The sequence below is a fragment of the Podarcis liolepis genome (assembly GCF_965112155.1).
Source record: "Podarcis liolepis genome assembly, chromosome: 8".
Taxonomy (NCBI): domain Eukaryota; kingdom Metazoa; phylum Chordata; class Lepidosauria; order Squamata; family Lacertidae; genus Podarcis; species Podarcis liolepis.
Window position 1 is genome coordinate 6,059,437 of NC_139560.1, and position 27,995 is coordinate 6,087,431.

The 27,995-nt window shown below is 47.5% G+C and overlaps 1 protein-coding gene across 1 annotated transcript in view; it reads left to right on the top strand.

Annotated features, from left to right (window-relative positions):
• Positions 1-550: 550 nt before the first annotated feature.
• The window catches only part of PTP4A3 (protein tyrosine phosphatase 4A3), a 104,934-nt gene continuing 77,489 nt past the window's right edge, over positions 551-27,995 (top strand). The window contains exons 1-2 of the mRNA XM_083517082.1: positions 551-815; positions 19,358-19,480. The gene's annotated coding sequence lies outside the window, so the exon portion shown is untranslated. The remainder of the gene's footprint in view (positions 816-19,357; positions 19,481-27,995) is intronic.

The following is a 27,995-nucleotide window of genomic DNA, read 5'->3' on the forward strand; positions in this document are numbered from 1 at the left end:
TCTTTTCATCTCTTTCCATGGTGCATTTTACATATCATAAATCCCTGTATATTTTTTTAAAAAAACTATACCATTCAGTATTCCATTATTGCGTCCATCAAAACTTGTTTACACTGTTGAATTTATCTGAATGCTGCCAGAGTTTTCAGCTGTATGCAATTATTTCCCATATATTCAAATAAACGTTTTCCAACCTTCTTTAAACTTACGTTCTTCTGTGTTTGAGGAGTGTCCGTTTGTTGCTACCTACATATAAATAATAACAATCAGGGGCTTTCCCACTTCCATTTTAACAGCAATATGCCAGGCAGAAGTCCAACAGGTCAAACCCGCCTCCATCCACTGCGACTTTAATGCTTTAGGAGGGAGGAAGTGAATGAGCGTGCAATTTTTTTGTGTGGTTTTGCGTGTGTGGTGGGGATTGGCCTGACCTGTTGGATTTCTGCCTGCAGGCGAGAGAAGCTCCCCCTCCCTCCTTCCCCACAGTCGCCCCTCCCCTCGTCTTACTTCTGATTGGCTCCTCCGCCTCCCTCCCCTTCCCAGCCCCTTCGCGGAAAAGGAGGGCGGGCGGGCGGGCGCTCGCGAACGCTGATTGGCTCCGGCTGGCTCTCTGTTTCTCCCTCCCACGCCGCACCCCCGCCCATGCGCGGGCGGGCGCGCGCTGCCGCGGAACGCTGAGACCGGCGCGCGCACGCGCAACACGACGCCCTTTCTCTCTCTCTCTCTTTTTCCACGGGTCTGGCATGCGGGAGCCGCGAGGCTGCGTGGCTGTTGCTGGGGCGGCCGGCTGGCTTGCAAAGCAGCGGGCAAATCAGGTCAGTGGAAGCGGGGCTGTGTGCATGGGTGGGGGTGGGGCGGGGGTCTCCCCCCCTTTACCCTCCCCCCCTTCCTTGCAAATCAGCGTTGCACCGCGTTTTACGGCATTGCAGCGCATATGCATTTTGCAATCTGTTGCAAATCTATTTTGCCATCTATTGCAATAAGTCCGTGCAGCTGCATTGTGCATCGTTTGCTGCACCGCGCGCGCATCGCTGCTTTTTTTGCGCCTTGTCCGCCCGGCGACGGCATTGTGTGCTGCAAAGGCAAAGGGCGCCTCGCGCGCACGTGCAAGAGGGGAGAAGGCTCCGTCTGCAGTTGCAATGCACGCCCCGTTGTCCGCGTTGCATTTCCCCAGGTCGGGTTGCAAGAATCCGAAAAGGAAAGGCATGCATGGTTGCAAAAAAAGGAAGGCGCCGCCGCGGAAGCGTTGGGCGGGGCTGCAAAACTGCAAGCGAGAGAGAGAGAGGTTTTGCAAAATTTAAAATAAAAATGGCTCGTGTGCGTTTCTGACGTGCAGGAGAGGAGCGGCGGGGTGAGGGAGGGCGCGCGCCTGTGCCATGCGGTGCACTCAAGAAACGGGGCGGGGGTGGAAGCAGGCGATCCTGCAGATAATCTCCACTCCCCCCAGGCCTCCGCCTTCCCTCTCGCCCCACTGGCTTTCCAGAGTGCGTAATCGGGTGAGGTGAAGGTTGAAAGAGAATCGCTGCTGTGGGGAGAGAGGGTGGGAGAGTGACTGGGGCCCATGCAACCCACAGCCAGTTTGCATGCTAGGTCTTTGTCACCAAGCGCTCCTTTCCCTTCGTCCCGGATTGCACCAGCCTTGCGCCACCTGTGTGATTCTCCATCAATGCAAAGGACCTTCTGGAGGGCAGAAAGCTCTCATCTTTTAAGAGCTTCCTTCCTTTATGAACTAGTAGCGCCTGGAATGTGGGTTGATGGTGGGCATCCATGTGGCAACGGGTTGGCGTGAGATGCACCCAACTGGTATCTGGAGTTCTTTGCTTTTCCACCCCCCCCCCTCCGCTGCCCTCAGGATGCATGATGTTGCTGCACATGGATAGGGAAGGCCCACTTCAGTTCATCTTGTTGTTGTTCATCTTGTTGTTGTTGTTGTTGTCGTTGTCCGACTCTTCGTGACCCCCTGGACCAGAGCACGCCAGGCACTCCTGTCTTCCACTGCCTCCCGCAGTTTGGTCAAACTCATGCTGGTAGCTTCGAGAACACTGTCCAACCATCTTGTCCTCTGTCATCCCCTTCTCCTTGTGCCCTCCATCTTTCCCAACATCAGGGTCTTTTCCAGGGAGTCTTCTCTTCCAATGAGGTGGCCAAAGTCTTGGAGCCTCAGCTTCAGGATCTGTCCTTCCAGTGAGCACTCAGGGCTGATTTCCTTCAGAATGGAGAGGTTTGATCTTCTTGCAGTCCATGGGACTCTCAAGAGTCTCCTCCAGCACCAGAATTCAAAAGCATCAATTCTTTGGCGATCAGCCTTCTTGATGGCCCAGCTCTCACTTCCATACATCACTACTGGGAAAACCATAGCTTTTACTATACGGACCTTTGTTGGCAGTTCAATTCATACTGAGCACCAAACAGATGGATGTTTTCCATGTCCTCCATGCACTGATCGAGCTGTCTGGCTCAGGTTTGCAGCCAGTTGCAGAAACTTTAAGAGCATAAGAAGAGCTCTGCTGGACCAGCCCAGCATCCTGTTCTCACAGTGGCCAAGCAGATGAACCAGTGAGAAACCAGCAAGCAGGATTTGGTTTCCAGCAGCTGGCATTTGGGAGCATTGCTGTCTCTCACTGTGGCATAGCCATTGTGGCTTATAGCCCATTCACTGCCCTCTTTATATGAATGGGTAAAAAGGTAAAGGGATCCCTGACCATTAGGTCCAGTCGTGACCGACTCTGGGGTTGCGGCGCTCATCTCGCTTTACTGGCCAAGGGAGCCGGCGTACAGATTCCGGGTCATGTGGCCAGCATGACTAAGCCGCTTCTGGCGAACCGGAGCAGTGCACGGAAACGCTGTTTACCTTTCATTTCTATACCGCTTTACATTTCAAATAAAAAATCTCTGTAGTCTTATAATGACACATTGCAGTGTCAGACAAAACAACCCAGAATAATACAAATTTCAGCGTCAAGGAAAATATTTTGGATCCTTCTCCAAGTGAGGGTGGTGGCCGTCCCTGCCTCGTGTGGGAGCATGTTCAATAGTTTTAACTGTGGGTAGGCAAAGGAAGGCCCGGGGGCCGAATCCGGCCCAATCGGCTTCTCAATCCAGCCTGCGGACTTTCCAGGAATCAGCGTGTTTTTACATGAGTAGAATGTGTCCTTTTATTTAAAATGCATCTCTGGCTTATTTGTGGGGCATAGGAATGTGTTCATTTTTTTAAAAAAATCAAAATATAGTCCAGCCCCCCACAAGGTCTGAAGGACAGTGGACCAGCCCCCTGCTGAAAAAGTTTGCTGGCCACTGGCTGTGTTCCATGTGAATAATTAGTACAGTCATACCTCGGGTTGAAGTAGCTTCGGGATAAGTATTTTTGGGTTGCGCGCTGCGGCGACCCGGAAGTAATGGGGCGCGTTACTTCCGGGTTTCGCCGCATGCGCAGATGCTCAAAATTATGTCATGTGCAGAAGTGGCGAATCACGTTTGCAGGTTGCTTTCGCTTCTGGATGCGAACGGGCCTCTGGAACGGATCCCATTCGCATCCCGAGGTACCACTGTATTAGTAATAGAGCAATTTCATTTTAAAGAAAAAAAGTGCAAAGAATCCCTTGTGTGTTTTGCGACTGGCACGGGTCCAGTTGCGACCACGTGGAGATCTTTAGGTACCAGACCGCAACCTTTCTTAAGCAGGTCAGAAGAAGAGCTTATTAAATGGGCCAGACTAATTGGGACAAAAAGGACTGATAATCCCGGGACCGGGGGGAGGGGACGCTGGAAGAGGATTGGATTGTTTTTATTCTCTCTCTTTTTTTTAATCGTCAGAAATGTTTTTATGAAAGTTGCAAAAATGTTGAAATGAAATTACTAGGCTCTTGTAAGAATGTTTAAAGAATTAGGTAAAAAGGTAATGGTTATGAAAAGCTGGTATAAATAAGATTTAAATTTTAAGTTTTAAGGTTTAATATAAGATAAGATGAAAATAGAGCAAGGTAATGTATTGACAGAATATTATGAATTATGGAAAGGATTTGCTGTGACAATTATCAATCAAGATACAAGAGATGGGAGGAGTAGGAGGTCATGGAAAGTAGGTAAAGAAAGTGGAGAATTTAAAAAGGATGGTTTTATTTTTTATTTCTGTTTTTGTCTTCTTCTTTTTCTGTAATTTTGTCTTTTTCTTTTCTCTGTGATTTTAAAAATTCTTTTTTCAATAAATATCATTAAAAAACAACAACAGAAGAAGAGCTTATTCATTGAATTTAAATCCTACCTTTATTTCCAGGGACTACATGGTTCACGGCCCCCCCAAAGTTAATCTCTATAACAACCAAGCAGGGCGGGTTAAAAGGCTGCGACTGATTCCAGAGTCACCCAGTGAGGTCCGCAATGGAGTGGGGGTTTGAACCCCGATCTCCCAGTTCGTAGTCTGGCTCTCTTAACCACTACACCCCACCGGCTTCCTAGAAGACATTTGCTATGGGGCAGCTCTACAAATCAAGTAGGCAAATAAATACAGGGAAAGCCAATTGCCACTTAAGAGAAGGGCTTGAAATACTCTCCTTGAAGCCTGAATTTGTTTTACTCTGGATCGTTTTATTTGCTGATTTAATGTGTTGTGAACCACTTTGAGATTTTCTTTATATAGTGGAATAGAAATGTAATGAATAATATTAATAAATCCCATTGGAGTGGGGGGGACAGGCCGCCTAGACTTTCTGTGGTGGCGACTATAATGTAGGTTTAAGCTGCCGTTTGGCGATTATCTTATATGCCTGAGTTTCTAACACTGCCCCATTTCCAGCTCCAGATTAGGATCAGGAAATTTTCCAGGGCTTTCATTTTTCTGTGCAAGGTTTTCCATTTCTTAAGTTCGTTAGGAGCAATGAGTGGGTGCCAGCAGCTGCTACTGCAATATCTGGCAAGCTTGGCCACTGCAAAGTTTTGAGCTTTGTTTACTAAATAGAAGTAAAACAAACACGCCGAGTTGGATTACTCTCTAGGGCATCAGGAAATTTGCCCATGCAAGCCTAGTTTGTCTAGAGAGATCCCCCCGCCAAAAGCCCACGTCACCAAAACTGGAGAAGGGGGTTGATTTGGATTCTGGGTGTGCAGAGGGAGATTTATGCACAAGCATCGCAAGATAACAGTGAAAGCATTTTGGGTTGCACAGTTGACATGCTTTTAGTAAATGTGGCAAAAGGCTAGGAATTGTTAGTCTCTCCTCCTTGTCTGATTTAGTCGCCTGCTCTGACTTCTGAGTCCTTAGCACACATTTTATATATATATATATTTAATAGTTTTTTAACATACCATTTTTAACAGTAATTAAACATGCTTTTACATCTTTACAGTTTTTTAGACTTCCATCAATCCTGTCTGAAAATTTTCCAATCTAATCTCTTAGTATACATTTCTTATTTTCCTTATTACATTTAAATCTCATAACTTACATCTTTATTCATTATCTATTTTGTAACATTTCACATATTTCTCCTTACAAAACTTCTTGTCCATGCTAGCGTAATTTGTTGATTACAATTGCTCTTCAGATAGTTCTTATACTTCTTCCAATCTTCTGTGAATCTCTGGTCCCGCAGGTTTCAAATCCTTCCTGTCATTTTGTCCAATTCTGCATAGTCCAGTAATTTTATCTGCCATTCTTCTTTCGTCCTTAGAACACATTTCTTGCATGCTTTCAAATGTTCTTCACAGCCGGTCTAGAATAGGAATAATATTAATAATAATTCTTATTTATTATTTATACCCCGCCCATCTGGCTGGTTTTTCCCAGCCACTCTGGGCAGCTTCCAACAGAACATTAAAAAACTGATAAAACATCAAACTTTAAACACTTCGCTAAACAGGGCTGCCTTCAGATGTCTTCTAAAAGTCAGGTAGTTGTTTATTTCCTTGACATCTGATGGGAGCAGGGAGCATGTCCTGCAGATCTTGTTGAACGCCATCTCCCATCAGGCCTAGCTTGCTACATTGTCCATGGCCTTGAGAGATTTGAAGATGGCTATGCTATCTCCTATGCTTTTGAATTCTGGTGCTGGAGGAGACTCTTGAGAGTCCCATGGACTGCAAGAAGATCAAACCTATCCATTCTGAAGGAAATCAGCCCTGAGTGCTCACTGGGAGGACAGATCGTGAAGCTGAGGCTCCAATACTTTGGCCACCTCATGAGAGGAGAAGACTCCCTGGAAAAGACCCTGATGTTGGGAAAGATGGAGGGCACAAGGAGAAGGGGACGACAGAGGACGAGACGGTGGGACAATGTTCTCGAAGCGACCAGCATGAGTTTGACCCAACTGTGGGAGGCGGTGGAAGACAGGAGTGCTGGCGTGCTCTGGTCCAGGGGGTCACGAAGAGTCAGACATGACTAAACGACTAAACAACAAAAATCCTATCTCCTCTCAGTCTCCTTTCCCAAGCTAAGCATATGCAGCTCCCTCAACCGTTCCTCATCAGGCTTAGTTTCCTAAGGAGCTGGGGGGGGGCTGCCTTATTATACCATTAGTTCAATGATTCTTGAGGATTTCTGTTAGGAGCTGCTGGGGATCGAACCTTTGACCGTCTGCTTGCAGGGCAGATAAGCCTACCACTGAGCTATGGCCCTTCTTAGCACCTGGAGGTTTCTAATTCTTGGTCTTGAACAGTGTTTCCCAAAGTTGGGTCTCCAGCTGTTTTTGGACTACAACTCCCATCGTCCCTAGCTAGCAGGACAAGTGGCCTGGGATGATGGGAACTGTAGTTCAAAAAACAGCTGAAGACTCGGTTTGAGAAACACTGGTTTGGAAGGTTTGCATTTCTTTTTAAAGTGAAAGGGGAGAATTCTTCCAATTTGTCAAATACTGCATTCCATTCCCTGGTGTCGCCTACATTTTGGTGAAATCATGTTACCCGCTAAAGCCCTAGGTGCAGAATCTGGCATGTACACCTCCTACAAGCCCTTTGGGTGCTTTTTCTTTTCTTAAAAAGCATAGCCGTCAAAGGTCTTTGTGTGTAATTATTGAGGGGAAGTGCGTGGAACAGGTCTCGATGTTTTGATTTCTGGGGATAGAGTTGAGAGATGACCTAACCTGGGGAGAAAACAGCAAAGCCATTTCCGAGCTTGGGAGGAGAGGGGGTTGCGGGTTACCCCCTCCCACACACGCGGGGGCTGGCCTTTTGCCCCCGCGAGACCCAGGGAATCCCCGGGCATGCCTTCGACCCGGCCCGCCAATCGGCGGGCTGGGGAGGTGTGGCTTTGCCTACTTAAGGCCAGGCACGCCCGGGGACTGCCCTCTTTCCCCTTGCCAGCTGAGCGGTTTTTCCCATCCCACCCACCCTTAGGCTTAGCTAGCTATGACCTTCCTATGGACTCCGGTTGGTCGCCGCAAGGGGCCTGGTAGGAATTTTTCCAATTTGGCGCACTTTCAGCCTTTTGGTTTTTTCGCCTACCTCGTAGCAATTGTCACAACTTCCGCGGTATTGGCGGTTAGGCATTGGCAGGGGTTAATTGTTATGCAAATGAATGGGGGGGGGAAGGAAGCGCCATCACCTTCCCCCAAGGTAAAGGGTAGTCCGGTAGAGGACTCCGGGGGGGGGGGGGCGTTGCCTTGTCCGAAACCTAGGGAGGTAAGGGCCTCCGGCACCCCCCCGAGTGGTGACACCCGTGGGATCCTAGTTGGCGTACTTCAACAGGACTCCCACGGCTTGTGGATAACCCTTCCCGGTCTCCATGCCGGGTAGTTGATAGGAGCCAATGCCTAAGGCCAATACCTTTCAATTCTGTAATCAATAAAGTTGTGGCCTTTTCATGCCCATTAACCTTAAATAATGTGTCCAGTGTCTTCATTTCACATGGGGGAGGGGACTTGCCACGCAAAGACCTGATGAAGAGAGCACAGCAGAGGTTATATTTTCTGAGAATCCTCCAGAAAAACAATCTCTCAAAGGACCTGTTGATGGCATTTTACCATTGTACTGTGGAGAGCGTATTAACTTATGGTCTGTGTGTGTGGTTTGGGAACTGGACGGCCAAGGAGAAAACAATGCTGTCCAGGGTTGTAAAGACTGCGGAGAGAATAATTGTGTGCGCTCTTCCCACCTTGGATCAAATCTACACTTCCAGGTGCCATAAGAAAGCTGCATAGATAGCGCAGGACACTGCGCACCCCGGAAATGATCTCTTTCAGCTTCTGTCTTCTGGAAGAAGGTCCAGGGTTATAAAGACAAGGACTAGCCACCTGAGAAACAGTTTCTATCCAAATGCGATTTTGGTTTTAAATGCAGTGTAAGGAGCCTCTATGGGAGTAAAAAGGTAAAGGGGACCTCTGACCATTAGGTCCAGTCATGACCAACTCTGGGGTTGCAGCGCTCTTCTCACTTTACTGGCCGAGGCAGCAGGTGTACAGCTTCTGGGTCATGTGGCCAACATGACTAAGCTGCTTCTGGCGAACCAGAGCAGCGCACGGAAACGCCGTTTACCTTGCCACCGGAGCAGTACCTATTCATCTACTTGCACTTTGACGTGCTTTCGAACTGCTAGGTTGGCAGGAGCAGGGACCGAGCAACGGGAGCTCACCCCATCATGGGGATTTGAACCGCCGACCTTCTGATCGGCAAGTCCTAGGCTCTGTGGTTTAACCCACAGCGCCACCCGCGTCCCCTCTGTGGGAGTATATTGTATTTAAAATGGGGTATCAGAGTTTTTAGCAGGCTAGCCAGGTTAGGATAGCTGGGATAGCAGGCTTATTGGTTTTTGAATTTTCTTATGTAGATTTTTCAGTTTTGTTGTTCTGTATGGGACAGCGACAATAAAGATCGTATCGTAGTACATCCTGCGCTGTCTGCTGACGGCATTAAGTGCCAAATGGGCACCGTGGGAGACATAGAATTGGGTGTCAATCACAAGACTTGTCTGCGCATCGAAAGGAACGGCTGTGGCTTAGGGGGCTCGCTTTGAGCTCCTTGGCTCTGTGTTCAATGCCCTGCTCTTAAATCCCAGGGTTAAGGAGATAGAAATGGCATTCCTGGAAGTTGGCTTCACAGCTGTGGCATCTGTATCGCAAACGTCTCCTGGAAAACCAAGCCTGGGAAGAAGCAGAGATGATAGAGGCTCAAGTCACACAGAAGAGGGAAGAGATGCGGCAGGGCAGCCAGCAGATGGAGATAATAGAATCGCAGTTGTAGAGTCGGAAGGTACCCCCGCGGTCATCTAGTCCAACCCGCTGCAATGCAAGACTCCTGCCCAAAGCCTTTCTCTGGGTGGGCTCGACCCACCAGCCTCCTGGTTAACAGCCAGAGATTCTCTTGACACATTAATAATAATAATAAAAAATTATTTACTGTATTTTTCGCTCTATAAGATGCACCCGACCATAAGACGCAGCTAGTTTTAGAGGAGAAAAAGAAAAAAAATATTCTTTCCCTCTCTGCCCAGCGCCTCTCCAGCGAAGCGAAGTCAGAACAGCAAGAGGGATTGCTGCACAGCGAAAGCACCAATCCCTCTCGCTCTCCTGGCTTCAGCGCAGCCTGCATTCGCTACATAAGACGCACACACATTTCCCCATACTTTTTAGGAGGGGAAAAGTGCGCATCATAGAGCGAAAAATATGGTATACCCTGCCCTTCCCGGTTTAAAAACCAGGCTCAAGGTAACCAAACAGCAAATATAAAACATTGATTAAAATGCGACTTAAAAACAGCATAAAATATAACACAAAGTGCAGCATCAATATCAATAAAATTCAAAAATTCAGGGGTCGTTTTGGGGGAAAACAACAACAAAAACCAGTCAGTAGACATCAAATGACCACCAGGGCTAACTGGCCAAGTTGTTCCTACTAGGACCAGCAAGGAGACCAGGGAAGAATTTAAATGCGGGCTCCCAGAAAGGGTTTCTTCATAGAAGAGGAAAGGGAAAAGGGGATAGAGGATCAGGCTAATTCACATTGAGCCGCAAGAGGGATGCTCCAGCCTCTGGGTTTTCTGCATCAGCCAGGAGCTTGCATTACAAATTCGCTCCCTCCCATCTCGGTGGTTTTGTTGAGCATGGGGAGCTGTGGGTTTGTTTGATGCTGAGATGCGCAAACGCCACCCGTATCTGCAAACGATACTGCATTTCCGCGAGAGCGCATGTCGATTGGAAAATCAGTTCCCATGCAAGAAGTGTTGAGCGTTCGGTGATGCTTCCCCTGCTTCTCTCTAGCTTACCTGCATGCTGTTCCGCATTTCATCTCCCAAGACCTGCAAAATCAGCAAATAAATTTGCCAGGTGACGGGCGCCACCACATCCAGAGCCATCAGATCATTAAACTGTGATGCAATGCCCTCATGGTTCGCATGTTCACTCCAGCGCCAAAGATGGGTATGCTGGTTATACACCTGATGTTTAGAAAACAGCTCTGTTATTTTGTCAAATGTTTGCACCTCACCATTAAAAGTGCCATTTGGGTCCCGTAGGTTCATAAAGCAGGTATACTGTTCCCTCTGTGGGAAAGGGTTTAAAGACATTGCCAAAGGAGTTTGGATCCTGCAGTGTTCCCTATTCAAAGTTGCTGAGGTCATGTCTCTTAGTGTGCACCTATCCTGTCTGGTGCTTGTCCCCTAATGGGGTGTAACAGTTGCTGACACCATTTAACCCAGGCATGTTCTAAATCTGGCCCGGGGGCCTAACCCTGCCTGCCCATCGGTTTAACCCAGCCCCTTTGGCGGTTTATTTCGTGGGGGGGGGGGGAATCCTAAAAGGTCAACAACTTCAATCCCCAAAAAAGAAAGGTCAACAACTTTGGGGGGAAATCCTAAAAGAAGGTCAACAATTTGCATCCTTAAAAAAAGGTCAACGACTTTGGTTGGTCCTCACACATGTTCACTTCACCAAATCTGGCCCTCTTTGAAAAAAAAAGTTTGGATTTAACCTGTTCAAATATCTTGTGTTGATTTTTGCTGAGCTGCTTGGCTAAACTAGAAAGCTTGATTTTTGACATTGTGGCATTGCTTGCTTTCCCTTATGGCATAATTCTTAAATTTCAACCCCTTGCAATGCAAAACTGCGCAGCTGCCCCATACGGGAATCAAACCTGCAACCTTGGCAGTACAGTGGTACCTCTGGTTAAGAACTTAATTCGTTCTGGAGGTCCGTTCTTAGCCTGAAACTGTTCTTAACCTGAAGCACCACTTTAGCTAATGGGGCCTCCCGCTGCTGCCGCGCCACCAGAGTGCAATTTCTGTTCTCATCCTGAAGCAAAGTTCTTAACCCGAGGTACTATTTCTGGGTTACCGGAGTCTGTAACCTGAAGCGTCTGTAACCTGAAGTGTCTGTAACCCGAGGTACCACTGTAAAGCATTAAACCTTTAAAAGTTTACAGGCCTTCAGATGTCTTCTAAAGGTTACATAGTTACTCATCTCCTTGACATCTGATGGGAGGGCGTTCCACAGGGCGGGCGCCACCACCGAGAAGGCACTCTGCCTGGTTCCCTGTAACTTGGCTTCTCACAGTGAGGGAACCGCCAGAAGACCCACGGGTTACTCCTGGGTTTCAGCGGTCGCACATGCACAGAAGCACTAAATTGCGCTATGCACAGAAGCACCGAATTGCAACGTGCGTGCGCACACGGGGTGCTGCGGGTTGCGAACGTGTTCCCTGCACGGATTACATTCGCAACCCGAGCATCCACTGTACATCAGCACCACGCTCTAACCATCCAAGCTGTCCAGGCTTTCTGTGTCCCTGTCTCAGTTATCCTCTCCCACACCTGATTTTCTGCTCCATGGCCGTGCTTCTGCCTCTATTAGAAGCCTTTGATGTAGTCACCATTTCATTCCTACCTTTGGGAAGCTCATTTCTGAACCCTGCAGGGTCCTCTCAAGCCTGTCGATTGCTAATTTCTGCTGTTGCTGGAGGAACGGCGGTTTCTCCCAGGGTGCCGGGAGGATGGAGACTTCATTCTCTCCAAAATTGATGTCATCATTGGATGTAATCAGATACAGTGGTGCCTCGCAAGACGAAATTAATTCGTTCCGCAGGTTTTTTCTTCTTGCGAGTTTTTCGTCTTGCGATGCATGGTTTCCCATAGGAATGCATTGAAAATCAATTAATGCGTTCCTAGGGAAACCGCCTTCAGACCAGGTCCGGGGACAGTCTGTCTCCCGACCTCTTATGAAGGCTGGGGGGGGGGACAAGGGCTTTTCTTCCCACCCCCAGCATTTTAAAAAACCCCGGGACAGCGGAGGACTTCTCCGCTATCCGGGGTGATCTTAAAATGCTGGCGGGCGGCATTTTAAAATCGCCCCGGGACAGCGGAGGACTTCTCCGCTGTCCGGGGTGATGTAAAAGCCCCTGGGAAGGCAGGCAGGGGGGACAAAGACTTTTGCCCCCCGCCCACCTTCAGAAGAGGTCCTGGACCTCTTCTGAAGGCGGGCGGGGGGCGAAAGTCTTTGCCCCCCCCGCCTGCCTTCAAAAGCCCTCCGGGACAGCGGAGAAACGCGCTGCCTTTCTCCGCTCTCCCGGGAAGGCAGGCAGGGGGGAGCAAAGACTTTCGCCCCCCGCCCGCCTTCAGAAGAGGTCCAGGACCTCTTCTGAAGGCGGGCGGGGGGCGAAAGTCTTTGCTCCCCCCCGCCTGCCTTCAAAAGCCGTCCGCGATAGCGGGAAGCGCTTCCCTGCTATCCCGGACTGCTTTTAAAATGCTGGCGGTGGGGAGCAAAGCCTTTCGGCCCCCGCCGGCCTTCCTGGACCTCTTCTGAAGGCCGGAGGGGGGGAAAGGCTTTGCTCCCCACCGCCAGCATTTAAAAGAGGTCCCCGGAGATTTCCCTATGGGCTTTCTTCTTGCAAAGCAAGCCCATAGGGAAATTCGTCTTGCGAAGCACCTCCAAAACAGAAAACCCTTTCGTCTTGCGGGTTTTCCGTCTTGCGAGGCATTCGTCTTGCGGGGTACCACTGTAGAACATTCGAAGCCACTTTCCCCCTCCGCTTGTTCCATCCCGTGCCGCTAGCAAACTCTCCCTCATAATAACCTGAAGCTAATTTTCCTCGCTCCCGCCGTAGAGCTGGAGTGGAATGCACTATTTGCAAAGATGACACTTATTTGAGCAAACCCGTGCATATTTCCTATTTGGATTTTTCATTTCGTTTTCCCATTACAACGTCTTCCCCATGGCCCTTCTTTTTTAGTGCTATTTTTCCAAATTTGTTTGAAGTTGATGTTGGATTTTCCCGTAGCAAAATGGAAGCCAGTCGTAGGAGGTAGAGGATAGTGAATGCTGGACAGAGGAACAAGTTCTCTGAATCTGTTCTCAGACATTAAGACTTTCCGCATTATTCTTTTTTTAAGACTCCAAATTGCTTTTTTCTCCCCATGTAAGCATAACAGTTTTGCAATCTCCCAGTTCATTTGTAGTTCTGCCCACTTTGCTTGCTGTCCTGCGATTCTCTCTCGTCTTCAATATATGATTCTAAAATTGCTTTTTTTGGGGGGGGGGTAATTAGATTTCTTTACATCCTCTTTTCATGTCCACCACCAGCTTCAATTTACTGTCTTGCTGTCTAAATTCTCCTCTGTTCTTTGTTTCCAGGTGTCTTTGAAATTGGGGTTTGGGTGGGGAGGAGCGGAATTCATTGTACCGTCCTGCCTTTGCCAACTTGGCACCCTCCAGATGTTTGGGGCTATAGCCCTATGGGAATAAAAAGAATTTTAGTTGGAAGGGACCCAAGGGGTCATCTGGCCCCCAACCCTTGGCAGTGCTATAGTCTAAAACATCTGGAGCATCTCAGCTTTGTGAAGAAAATTCAAATACAATGGTAGCTTGGTTCTCAAACGCCTTGGCACTCAGAACAACTTGGAACCCAAACACTGCAAACCCGGAAGTAAACATTCCGGTTTGCAAACTTTTTTGGAAGCTGAATATGCTCCGTTTTGAGTGTTATGCTTCTGTTTCGAGTGTTATGCTGAGGTGTGTCTGTTTTTGCAATTTATTTTGCATATTTGTTTTTGCGGCTTTTTGTTTTGTTTTTGTGACTCTGTGGAATCCAGCTCAGCTACTGATCGATCAATAGTGTGACTGCAGTACACTGGTAGTACATCCAGTACACTGGATCAATGGTCTTGTTAAATAGTAAAATTCATGTTAAATTGCTATTTTAGGGGTTGGAACGGGTTAATCCATTTTGCATTACTTTCTAGGGGAAAATAAAAAGTGCTACCGACGCGTGACTAGGCATTCTTTTTTGGCACTTAAACCCAGGACCCAGAAGCCATTTGGCTCCTAGCTTTTTTCTCCTAGTTTCTAACACTGGCTGTGACTTAAAAAATAAATAAATTCTAAAACAAGGCTGAAACGTGGTGTTATTTAGAAGAAGCTAGAAATTAGAGAGGGACACGGGTGGCGCTGCGGGTTAAACCACAGAGCCTAGGACTTGCCAATCAGAAGTTCGCGGTTCGAATCTTTGTTACGGGGTGAGCTCCCGTTGCTCGGTCCCTGCTCCTGCCAACATAGCAGTTCAAAAGCACGTCAAAGTGCAAGTAGACAAATAGGTATTGCTCCGGCGGGAAGGTAAACGGCGTTTCCGTGCACTGCTCTGGTTCGCCAGAAGTGGCTTGGTCATACTGGCCACATGACCCGGAAACTGTACGCCGGCTCCCGCGTCCCAAGGTTGCAGTTAGGCATTGGTTAATTTTAGTTGGTGGAGGGGATGTGGTTGGCTGTGCCTGCCCTTCCAGTGCTGCTGCTGCAAGAATATTCCATTAAAGGAATCCAGGGGCTCTTGTCCGAACCCCTGGCAAGGGGCTAGGGCCACGCAAGAGCCCCTGGGAACATTTGGGGAGAGGTGAGAGCCTGGCACCCAGATGTAGTCTCTCCCCAAAAATGTTTACCCTTGCTGACGTCCGCCGGCTTACAGTTGTTAGTTCTGTTCCTACCTCTATGTGGGAACAGATAGTCACTAACCAATGCCTACGCAACCACTCACATACTGTAATTCATTAAAGTTGTGGCCCAAATTATGCCAAAAACCAAAACAAAAGTGGTGTGTGAACTGTGTCTTTATTTGGGCGTTGACACGCAAACCTGTTACCTCTTCGTCTCCTCTAAACTAAAAACACCTCTGCAGCTTTTTCTCATTGCAGCGTCGCTGCACTCAGTCGAGGCACAGGGCTGCCTTAACACTGTTTGCAACGTCACTTTCTAATTGCAAGCTGCATCCTTGTTGCTGTGCAGCGGGGAGGAAAGCTTGGGAAACCTGGGAGATCTGAGGCTCCATTAATGAGCTGAACTGATTAGTAGTAGCGGCTTAGCAGGGGAGGAACGCTTTGGCCGGGCACTCGAGAACGCAGCTCCCACTTTTATCGGGCCTTGAAGAGACAGCTGCAGACTTCTGAGCGGGGCAACAGATGCTGGTTTCAAGAGGTGCTTTCTACGTCTTTTTGTCTGGCGATACAAAGGATGCTTTCATTTATCTTAAAGATTTTCTTGTTTTACAAAAGCGTGTGCAATCTCTCGCTCTCGTATATTTTTTTCCCCATGTAACATTTTTACAAATCAGTTTCATTTGTTGAGACGTTGGGAAGAAAAGGGGGAAAGATGAGTGGGGATGAGGTCGGGTGGCGATGTTTCTATTTTACTTACTATATGTAGGGTTTGGTGTCAGGGTCGCTTGTGCAGGTTCTTTGCTGTTTACTTGTGTTCCTTTGGTGGTGAGAGAGGTTGGGGTTGGCCTAGGGTGTGGTTATTCATTTGTGGTTGGCTGTGGTGGTCTTTGTTTTCATGTGGGGTGGGTGGGTGTTTTGGGTCAGGTTAGCCATATTGATTTGTATGCTGTTAGTGGATTATTGCCATTGTCTTGTTGGGCTGTGTATGTGTTAAAGGGGAGCTATACCAGAGTGAAGACGTCTTCTTCTATTTGTCCCTGTGTCAGTTACAGTTTATTGGTTAATTTTTCTAGTAGGGCTGTTTCCCATACTATTTAGTACCATTGGTCCAGGCTTACTCCTGACAGGTCTCTCCAGTGTCTGGCTATGGTGCTTCTGGCTGCTGAAAGTAGGTGGGTTATGAATTCTTTGTGGTGTAAGTGGGCATTATTGTCTTGGAAGATGTTTGTTGTTGTTTGGTTGTGTTCGACTCTCGTGTCATGACCCCATGGACCAGAGCATGCCAGGCACTCCTGTCTTCCACTGCCTCCCACAAAGTATTGGAGCCTCAGCTTCAGGATCTGTCCTTCCAGTGAGCACTCAGGGCTGATTTCCTTCAGAATGGATAGGTTTGATCTTCTTGCAGTCCTGGGACTCTCAAGAGTCTCCTCCAGCACCATAATTCAAAAGCATCAATTCTTCAGCGATCAGCCTTCTTTATGGTCCAGCTCTCACTTCCATACACTACTACTGGGAAAACCATAGCTTTAACCATACGGACCTTTGTTGGCAACTTAACAATGGTGTGGACTGATGCCTAGATTGGTTTACTGAACTTGGTCTGCTTCTTTGCATAGCTGCCAACTTTTCCCTTTTCTTGCAAGGAACCCTATTCGGAATAAGGGAATTTCCCTTAAAAAAAGGGAAACGTTGACAGCTATGCTTCTTTGTGAAAGAAAGGGGACAAGATAGGTCTTGTGTCATTGCATCAAGTTATAAGCATTTATTCCTGTCAACGGAACATATCGATTGCTTTAAGATACAAGTCATTTTAAACTTGCAATGGCTTCAGAGGGAGAGAAACGGGAGTTTGCTTTAATCGCTCACAGGAATCAGTGGTATTTAAATAGCCCTAAAGTCCAGTTGAATTATGGCCATACTCTGTCTCATAGAGAAGCACTGGCCCGCAATCCAGCCTGCTATGACTAACTCTCTTTGAAAGCAGTGGAGGCGAACTTTATTTTCAACTAACCTCTATCAATTCAGCCTTTGGGACTTTGTCGTTATTAATCTTTCTTGGACTGAAGCCACTCTTTTGCCAATTGCCAACCCGCATGTAATAAAGACAACGATTTGTTGACTGACGATTCTGCTTGCTGTCCATGAAAACGTACAGAGACAGACAGAAATCCATTAATTTCATAATTGCACCTTGTCTCTAAACAGATACTTCTCTAGTGCATGACCAAACATTTTGCATTGTGCTCCTACCTTGTGAAAGAGGCATGCGGAGTCAAAACCTGCCCAGTGAGCATGCATATGCAAATACAGTGGTTCTCAAACTTTCTTCTCAGGACCACATTTTCAGAATAAAAATCAGCTTGCACCACCCCAATTTTTTTTATTGATAAAAAATGCACTTGAAAACAGAAACGCAGCAACTCTTAGCAGTGCTTGATTTATAACACAGAACACAGTGACTTTATAGTATGATCACGGGACACCCAGAAAGTACAAAACAGCACAGCTACTTAAAAACATGAACCATTTCCAAAATATAATTATAAACGAGCCATCTCTAGCGCTCTGTTTGAAAGGCGATTCTGGTTCACAACCGGGACTGCAATCAGTATCACCTGACACTCTCTGCTCTCATTTTGAAAATAAATATTTCATTCATGAAAAAAACTTTCATTCTGAAAATAAATAAAAAATATGGGCAAGGACCAATTTATGCGCAGCCACGCACGCATGCTGAATCCAAAAGTGACTTTAAAAATGGCAAAAACGCCCCCCAAATAGCCCAGAAAGGTCAAAATAATGTGTAAAAACAGTGCCTAGTGATCCCACAAACCTTTGCAAGTGCAATTGCAGGGGTCCTTGTACTGACCATTGAGGGCTGTGGAGAGTTGGGATTTTGTGCAAGGAAGTTTGGAAGGAGCGACTGTGGCGATGTTGTGCAAGTTGGATTTCAAAGGGGCAGAGGAACCAGAGACCAAATTGCAAACATGCGCTGGATTATGGAGAAAGCTAGAGAGTTCCAGAAAGACATCTACTTCTGCTTCATTGACTATGCAAAAGCCTTTGATTGTGTCGACCACAGCAAACTATGGCAAGTTCTTAAAGAAATGGGAGTGCCGGGTCACCTATGGACCTCATGAGAAGACTCCCTGGAAAAGACCCTGATGTTGGGAAAGATGGAGGGCACAAGGAGAAGGGGACGACAGAGGACAAGATGGTTGGACAGTGTTCTCGAAGCTACCAGCATGAGTTTGACCAAACTGCGGGAGGCAGTGGAAGACAGAAGTGCCTGGCGTGCTCTGGTCCAGGGGGTCACGAAGAGTCAGACACGACTAAACAACAACAACAGTTTGGTGTCTGAACGGGTAAACCGTGGCTTGCAACCAGGCAGCAAACCTAGAATGAGAAACCAACAGTGTTAGAAACTCGGATATATAAGCTTGGTGCTAAGTGGCTGAAGCTCCCAAAACGAAATGTCTAGTTTGGCCATATAGCTCTAAAGTATTACTTTTCAAGTGTAAAATAAGGGGGCTCTGATTCTGATGAACGTAGCTCTGCTAGGGATTGCAGTCTGTGTTTCTTGCTTGTATCTAGCCTCTTCCTGTTTGGCTATATTGCTGTGGGTTGTTTTGCAAGTATTGCCTCATCTGACTTCCCAGCTTTCACCATAGCATCACGTAAGGTGAGATCATGGGCTCCGCAGAACAGAAACCTGATGGGGATGATTCTCGCTTGACTACTTAAACTTAGGGACAAGAGTCCCCATATCAAAATAGAACGTAACATGCAAAACCTGTGTGCTCTGAACAGTTTTCCTGTGCTTAGGAACTTTGCCGTGAAGCAGAGCCTTGAGTCTTCTTACTTAACTGCAGGAAATTATGTGTGTCATCCGCAATCCACAGCAAAGTTTGAGTATCTCTATGTTGTCTGCCATAGAATCTCAGGCAGCTTTCGTGTCCATTTTTAAAAAGTTGTGTGCGTCTCTTTCTCAGCTGCCATCCGTATACATTCTGCTCTCCCTGCAAATCTGTATTTTAACTTAGGATGGTGCTGAATGCAATTGCCTCGCAGCTTGTTAAAGAATCTTTGTAGCCAAAAAAGAAAAAAAAAGAGCATGGTAGTTTTAAATATTACGTTTGGGACGCCGGAATTTCTGCAGGTGTTAAATTTAAGCAATTCTTCTAACCTTTAAATGGACTTGGCTGCTTCGTGCAGCAAGAAGCAATATCTAGTGCACTATTTACTTTGGTCTGTAACTGGCAGTGATATACTTGAGAACAGCAAGATCAGAAAAGTGAGCCAAGTTAGGTGGTTAGGGCACAGGTGAATTTTAAAGATAATCCTAAAGATCCATCCTAGCAGATATTATTATTTTATTTATACCCCGCCCATCTGGCTGGGTTTCCCCAGGTACTCTGGGCAGCTTACAGCATATCTAAAATAATAATAATAATAATAATAATAATAATAATAATAATAATACAAATCATTGCTCCTGTTGTCAATATCTTTACAGGCGTGGGGCTTGGATGGTGACCTGGGAAACTGCTGAGCATGGAATTTGTTGGAGGCAGATGAATTTACTGCTCCCGGCTTTTGAATCTGTTGGGAGATTTCTTGGATGCGTGTGCTGATTTAGGTAAGTAACTTTTATTTTTATTATTTATATTATTAAAACAACATGGTTGTGGTCCAAGCTGCCTCTGGAGCACGCCTGACGCCATTCCTATGCGCATGCCCTGTGTTGACGGAGTTTTGACATTTGCACATCTTTCCTTTGCTTGCCATTTTGTCGTTTTGGGTCCAGCCCACAGTCAGCATTCTGGGCAACGATTCGAGGGCATTTCCTGTCTTGACTTTGTGGTGTTAGAGTAGGAAGAAGTTTTGAAATGCGGTGCTCTGTGTATTGGTGTTTGGAGGTATTTTTACCAACCTGAAGGTGTGCCATGTTCCTAAGGGCCGAAAGCAGGGGTCCCAGCGCCCAAATGTGGCCCTTTAGGCTTCTGCACCTGGCCATCCTCCGGCTTCACATCCTCCTTGAATGTTTCTACCTGGCTGGAATCTGTTCTTGAGCTCTGATCATGCCTCCCTCTCCCCCCCCCCCCCATATAAAGAATAGAGGTGCTTGGGTGTGTTGAAAGTACTCCAATGAAAAATGATTTTTATAATAATAATAATAATAATAATAATAATAATAATAATAATAATAATAATAATAATAATAATAATAATAATTTATTATTTATACCCCGCCCATCTGGCTGGGTTTCCCCAGCCACTCTGGGCGGCTTCCAGCAAAACACTAAAATACAATAACCTATTAAACATTAAAAGCTTCCCTAAACAGGGCTGCCTTCAGATGTCTTCTAAAAGTTTGGTAGTTATTTTTCTTTTGCCATCTGGTGGGAGGGCATTTCACAGGGCGGGTGCCACCACCGAGAAGGCCCTCTGCCTGGTTCCCTGTAACTTGGCTTCTTGCAGCGAGGGAACCGCCAGAAGACCCTCATAACTCAACCTCAGTGTCTGGGTTGAATGATGGGGTGGAGACGCTCCTTCAGGTATACTGGACCGAGGCCATTTAGGCTTTAAAGGTCAGCACCAACACTTTGAATTGTGCTTGGAAACATACTGGGAGCCAGTGTAGGTCTTTCAAGACCGGTGTTATGTGGTCTCGGCGGCCGTCCCTAGTCACCAGTCTAGCTGCCACATTCTGGATTAGTTGTAGTTTCTGGGTCACCTTCAAAGGTAGCCCCACGTAGAATGCATTGCAGTAGTCCAAGCGGGAGATAACCAGAGCATGCACCACTCTGGCGAGACAGTCTGTGGGCAGATAGGATCTCAGCCTGCGTATCAGATGGAGCTGGTAGACAGCTGCCCTGGACACAGAATTGACCTGCACCTCCATGCACAGCTGTGAGTCCAAAATGACTCCCAGGCTGCACACCTGGTCCTTCAGGGGCACAGTTACCCCATTCAGGACCTATGTTGCTGTGCTGAATTTTGCCTCTGACATCTGGCCCCTGGGAGGGGGGATGTGGCCCTTGAACTGAAAGTCATCCCCACGACAGGTTTGCACTCAACCTTTGCAGCCCTTTCCTATTCCTCCCTTATCCTTTCCTGGCTCCCTCAGTGTCAGGATTCCAGTTTGTATGCCGCTTGGGGCAGAGATTGCTCTTTTTCTGATGTAGCTCCGTGGTTGCAGTCTGTGGAAACTAGCCTACTTAGGAAAAAGCTTCAATTCATTGTCCCACGCACTATTACCTCTGGCCTTGCCCATGGCATTCGGCTCTCAGAAGGTTTTCAATCAGGGAATGTGGCCCCTGGGGCGAAGTAGGTTCCCCACACATCCCAAATCCCTAAGAGTGCTTCCATATTGTTACGTCACTCGCCTAAGGCGAGCGGAATATTCTCCAGGTTATCAGTCAGGAAAGCGCGACGTGATTTTGTTCCCCTGCACAACAAATGGCTTGATATTTGGTTCCTAGGGGTTAGTAACTGTGCCTTAACTTTCGTGGACCTGCCTTAAGTGTTAGTTTTCTAAAGAATGTCAGAGTTGGAGCAAGGAAGAGGACTTTGGTGGGAACCAGTGGTACATTGCGAGGTGGATACAAGCCAAAATTATTTGGTCAAGTGCTTTTCAAAAACTTTAACTTAATTGGAGCAAAACACAAGATTATTGAATCTGCAGCAGCCTGGGAGCTTGAACTGATTTGATTTTTGTAACCAGCTTAATTGTGAAACACAGAAATCAACAGTTGCCAGGAACTGGAAAATATAACTTAGCAACGTTAGACAATGTTCCTGTGAACGATCCCCTGGGCAGTTCTTCTCTTTTGTTTTTTATTTTGGAGAGCCCTCGTCGTCAACCTGCCAGAGCCAGGGTGGTATAATATTAAAATGTGCTGGACTAAGACCTGGGAGACCAGGGTTCGAATCCTGCTTCACTGTCTTCCAGTCCAGCCTAATACTCAGGGTTGCTGTGTGGATAAAATCAAGAGTGGACGGTGATACGCACCATCTTCAGCTGCCTGGAGGAAAGGTGGGTTGGAAACGTAAGAAATAACTAAGTTGTCATTTTCCGTTTTAAAAAATGGAACAGGGATAGAAGTGGCAATCGCCGAAGGAGTCCATTTTAGAAGATGGGTCAAGCAAAGTACTGTCCAGGGCAATGCAATTCGAAATATGTGGCCTTTCTACTGATAGTTATGCCAAGCCTAGGGCAAAGACAACCGTGCTGTCTTGAGAAACTTGCCGATACAGTGTGCAAAAGGCAAAATTGCTTAGCTCGGAACAGAAATAAACAAGATGGAGGTTGTGTCTATTTAGTGTGTATCTTCCTGTGTATTCAGTTACGGGTCCAGTAAGGAAGGGATGCATTGAAAACTTGAAAGCAGGCGTGTGGCGTTGTTTGTGTGTAATGCATCACACGTGCTTAAGGGAACACACAAATTCCTGCGCGTCATTTTGGAGCGCACGTAACAGAGCTGTGGAAGGATCCTGGGACGCAAGGGACCACCACCCCTCGACTCAGCTGGCGATTTGAATTTCAAAGCAAGCTGTTAAACCACATCAGAAATGCAGCCGCAGCACCAAAGCAAGGAGAGAAAGTGGGCGCAGCATTAAATTGGAGCAGCGCTGGGGAATAGCAGAGTTGGCAAAATGTGTCCCTTATGAGAGCTTAAATCTTAAATACTTCCACACAGCCTCGGTGGCTGGGGGATTGAGGGAGGCCCTTTCGCTGGGGGTTTTTAAGAGACTGGGGGGGGGTTGTATGTTGGGGATGGGGGGTTCTTGCTCCCCTCCCCAACTCTTGCTTTTCTTCTCTGCCCATCCCCAGTTACACCCTTCTGCAAATTAAATGAAACAAACAATGTAGTTTATTGTACACATACATGTACAAAACTCACATATACGTACATTAGTCGTGGATATGACCTCTGCTATTTTTAAGCAGCATTTGAACACAGTTTGGCGTGGAGTCTACTAGTTTCGAACAGTCACTGTTGATTTTCGGATCCCTGTACTACTCTTGAATCAGTGCCTGAAAGAGCTTCTCCATAGTCATACAGTCTACATCACAACACTTCTGTCAGGGAGGGATCCGCCAGAAGGCCCTCGGCGCTGGACCTCAGTGTCCAGGCTGAACGATGAGGGTGGAGACGCTCCTTCAGGTATACTGGGCTGAGGCCGTTTAGGGCTTTAAAGGTCAGCACCAACACTTTGAATTGTGCTCGGAAACGTACTGGGAGCCAATGAAAATCTCTCAGGACCGGAGTTATATGGTCCTGGCAGCCACTCCCAGTCACCAGTCTAGCTGCCACATTCTGGATTAATTGCAGTTTCCGGGTCATCTTCAAAGGTAGGCCCATGTAGAGCACATTGTAGTAGTCCAAGCAGGAGATAACCAGAGCATGCACCACTCTGGCGAGACAGTCCACGGGGAAGGAAGGGTCTCATCCTGCATACCAGATGAAGCTGGTAGACAGCCGCTCTGGACACAGAATTGACCTGCGTCTCCATGGACAGCTGTGAGTCCAAAATGACTCCAAGGCTGCACACCTGGTCCTTCAGGGGCACAGTTACCCCATTCAGGACCAGGGAGTCCTCAACACCTGCCCGCCCCCTGTCCCCCCAAAACAGTACTTCTGTCTTGTCAGGGTTCCTTCAACTATACTTGGCCGAGGCCATTTAGGGCTTTCAAGGTCAGCACCAACACTTTGAATTGTGCTTGGAAACGTACCGGGAGCCAATGTAGGTCTTTCGGGACCGGTGTTCTATGGTATATAATCTCTCCCCAAACCAAGTTTGCAATGCGCGCCCGGCCTTTCGAAACAGGCAGCGTTCCATGTGCCAGCGAGCTCTGCCAAATAGGACTGGGCTTGATTAAATCCATTCATCAGGGATCTGCAGCCACAGGGCTGGCTGCTCACTTGCCACAGACTCCGAGATGCAGTTGGCAGGCCTGGGATCAAAGTGCCGATCTCTCTGTGGCTCGGTGGGGGAAGCAAGAGAACCTCAAAACAGGTTCTTGCCCTGCCAGGAAGCTGCCAAACTGGAGCCGCGCACCTGGTGCCAGAGGCAGGGAGGCCGTGTCGCGGTTGGTGGTGCTGGCTGAGTGCGCAGGAGGTGCGTTCTCTTTCCCACAGCTGCTCCTGCGAGAGGCAAACAAATGACCTTCTGATAAGGATCTTGCTAGACCGGTGTCCTCCCCTTTTCTCTCGCACGCCTGTAGGCTCTCCTTCTCTCCCACTGCAGCTGGAAGAGCAGGACTGTTCGTCTGCCAAGGATACGCAAACAGCTCCCTCTGACTCTTAGGGAAAGTCTTTCTCTCTCATGCGCTGGATTGAAAGCATGCAGACGGCTACAAATCTGCCGGTAAGTGATAAGGCTCGGGGAAGAGAAAGCAGGGGAGATCCAGGCAGCCGAATGCTGAAGATTCAGGGACAGGTAAAAAGAATATCCTCCTTCGCACAGCGTGTGGTTAATCTGTGGAACTCGCTGCTGCAGGAGGGGCCCAACCAACTGTTGTTTGTTTAATCATTTAGTCATGTCTGGCTCTTCGTGACCCCATGGATCAGAGCACACCAGGCACTCCTGTCTTCCACTGCCTCCCACAGTTTGGTCAAACTCATGCTGGTAGCTTCGAGAACACTGTCCAGCCATCTCGTCCTCTGTCGTTCCCTTCTCCTTGTGCCCTCCATCTTTCCCAACATCAGGGTCTTTTCCAGGGAGTCTTCTCTTCTCATGGGGTGGCTAAAGTCTTGGAGCCTCAGCTTCAGGATCTGTCCTTCCAGTGAGCACTCAGGGCTGATTTCCTTCAGAATGGAGAGGTTTGATCTTCTTGCAGTCCATGGGACTCTCAAGAGTCTCCTCCAGCACCATAATTCAAAAGCATCCATTCTTTGGCGATCAGCCTTCTTTATGGTCCAGCTCTCACTTCCATACATCACTACTGGGAAAACCATAGCTTTAAGTGTACGGACCTTTGTTGGCAAGGTGATGTCTCTGCTATTTAAGATGCTGTCTAGGTTTGTCATTGCTTTTTAAGGCCATCCCAAATGGGATGGCTTTAAAAGCGGATTGGACAGCTCTGTGGAGAAGTCTTATCGATGGCTACTAGCCGCGATGGCTGTGCTGTGTACCTCCGCAGTTGGAGGCAGAAATGCTTCCAGATACCGGTTGCGGGAAAGGAGGGGACTCCTGTGTTCGAATCCTGCTTGCTGCAGGCCTCTGGTTGGCCGCTGTGAGAAGAGGATGGGTGAAATACTGGCCTGACCCAGCAAGGTCTTCCAATGTTCTTATCAACAGAGCGTTCATCCTCATTTGTTTACAGCAGGCATGGCCAAACTCGGCCCTTCAGCTGTTTTGGGACTACAACTCCCATCATCCCTAGCTAACAGGACCAGTGGTCAGGGATGATGGGAATTGTAGTCCCAAAACAGCTGGAGGGCCAAGTTTGGCCATGCCTGGTTTACAAGGAAGTTAGATCAGTGGTTCCCAAAAGTGCCGTGGGATTACATAGCGGGGGCGCTGAGAGGCAAGTGTGTTTCGGGGTAGGAGGGGCTGCGGGGGGGGGTGTCATTGACTATCAGGCTTAAGAATCCGTGTCGTTGAAACTATAATTAAATAGTTTTGTTCGGATTTTGAATAAATGTGCAATTAATTGTCACTGCTTAAAATTGTTTTGTGTCATTCGCTTCCTGGTGCAAACTGCCGTTTTTGAATGATTACGTTTATTATGGCACCGAGGGGGCATTGCCCTCAAAACATTTGGGAACCACTGGGTTAGTTGAGAGAACACATTTATCCTGGTCTGTGATGCTGTGCGTTTTCCCTGTCGCTTTCCTTCCTGCAAAAAAATCATCTCTTGGGGACGTGGGATTTTTGCTCAAGACCAGGGGTCAATAAACACACAAGACGTAACCGGCTGTAAGTTTGAAAAATAATATATACTATTCATTGTATTGAGTTGTAGATTTCAACAGAAGTAGCTCAGAAAGTTCAACGAAAAACGTAGTGGGCTTTGAAGTCTTTTGGGTCCGATGAATTGCGTTTTAGTTTTAGAAACTGACCTATGGGACGGTTATCACAGCGATGTTTGGGATGATTAGATCTATAATGTAACAAGAGATTTCTAGTCGTACTTTTCTTATAAGGACATACTTTAATTCTTGACTCATCCACAAAAATTTCTAAATCAAGAAAAGGTAAAATGATGTGAACTTGATGTTCCTTCATAGGTCAAGTGAGAATTTACACTATTGATCCAGCGGTTAAACTGTTCAAAAATATCCTCAGAAAATATGAATATCAAATCATCTATATATCATCGACTCTGAACAGACAGGTGGAATAGACACTTTCACATATATGGACCTTATGCATAAACTGACTAAAGAATGAACTGGGTCTTCTACTTTTTTCGTTGAACTTTTTGAGCTGTTTCTGTTGAAAACTACAATTCAATACAATGAATAGTATACATTATTTTATCAAACATACAGCAGGTTACGTCTTGTGTGTTTATTGAATATGTTTCACGTACCCAGAGGTTTGTTGTTGTTATGCTCAAGACCAGGGGTTGGCAAGGTGTACCTCGCCTGGGTTGGTTCACTCCAGCAGAGATCCTTCCATGGGCCGGATCGCGCCCGCACCCGCGATTTCCGGAGTCTGCTCAGATGCAATTTCCAGTGCCATGGAAGCGAGTTGCCGTGCCGCATTGCCCCGGTTTAGCGCAGTGCACAGGGACTCGCATAGCGGGCTGCTCGGTTCAGGGGCGGATCGTGGGCCGGTTAAACCATGGGCTGCTTGAGGCCTATGGGCCTTACGTTGCCGACCCCTGCTCAATACCTTCCAATCACTCGTAGCTGTGCCACCTGGTTTTGCTGGTACAGTCATACCTCTTGTTACGTTTGGTTCAGGTTACGTCTTTTCAGGTTGCATCCCGCGGCGACCTGGAAGTACCGGAAAGGGTTACGTCTGGGTTTCACCGCTCGCGCATGCACAGATGCACAAAAATGCCGTCATGCGCATGCGAAGAAGCGGAGAATCGCAATGGTACAGCGCAGACGCGGGTTGCGTTCCTTTCAGGTTACGAACTGGCCTCCAGAACGGATCCCGTTCACAACCAGAGGTACCACTGTATGTGATTGAACCCCTACCCCAGAATAGTTGCAGTTCGGAATCAATGAGATTAAACTCCCGCCATTGTACGAAGCCATGGCATTAGATGTTCTCAACGTTTTGGCTCAAGGTCCAGCAAATTCACTAGACACAAAACAGGGTAAACTCCCTGGAGCTGCCTTTTCCTTATTCCGTCTTCGGATTAACCCTTCATTAAAGGACCCCTGACCATTAGGTCCAGTCGTGGCTGACTCTGGGGTTGCGGCGCTCATCTCGCTTTACTGGCCAAGGGAGCCAGCATACAGCTTCCGGGTCATGTGGCCAGCATGACTCAGCCACTTCTGGCGAACCAGAGCAGCGCACGGAAACTCCGTTTACCTTCCTGCTGGAGTGGTACCTACTTATCTACTTGCACTTTGTCGTGCTTTCGAACTGCTAGATTGGCAGGAGGAGGGACCGAGCAACAGGAGCTCACCCCGTCGCAGGGATTCGAACAACTGACCTTTTGATCGGCAAGTCCTAGGCTCTGTGGTTTAACTCACAGCCCACCTGCGTCCCTAACCCTTCATTGGGTGAGCGTAAACGTTGGAAGTGGGTTGTGATGGCTATTTTTGCAATGCTGTTGCGGAGGGTGGGGAGAGATCCTTGCAAAATGCCATCAGCAGGTCCCGATATTAAAGCAAAACAATATTCTGAATGAATCAAAAAGTACAAGAAAATCAGACAGCGAGGTGTGTCAGGCGCTCATTAACCGTCCCCCTGCAGTTGTGACTTCCTCAAACGCCCACCCCACATTTGCAGGGACTTTTTCTATTTCTTTTACACCAGCCGGGTTTTACCGTAAGCGCCGAAACCATCGCGAAAGCAAAGGCCCCCCCCTGCCTTTTTCGAGTTCTGCTCCGCTCGAGTCGGCTTCTTTCCCGTAAGATATTTGCATTTCTCCAAAGATTCTGCTCTTCATGCAAATAGAATTAAAAATGTAAGCAGATGTGCAGCGTTTAGCGCTTTTTTAGAAAAAAGAGTTTTGCATT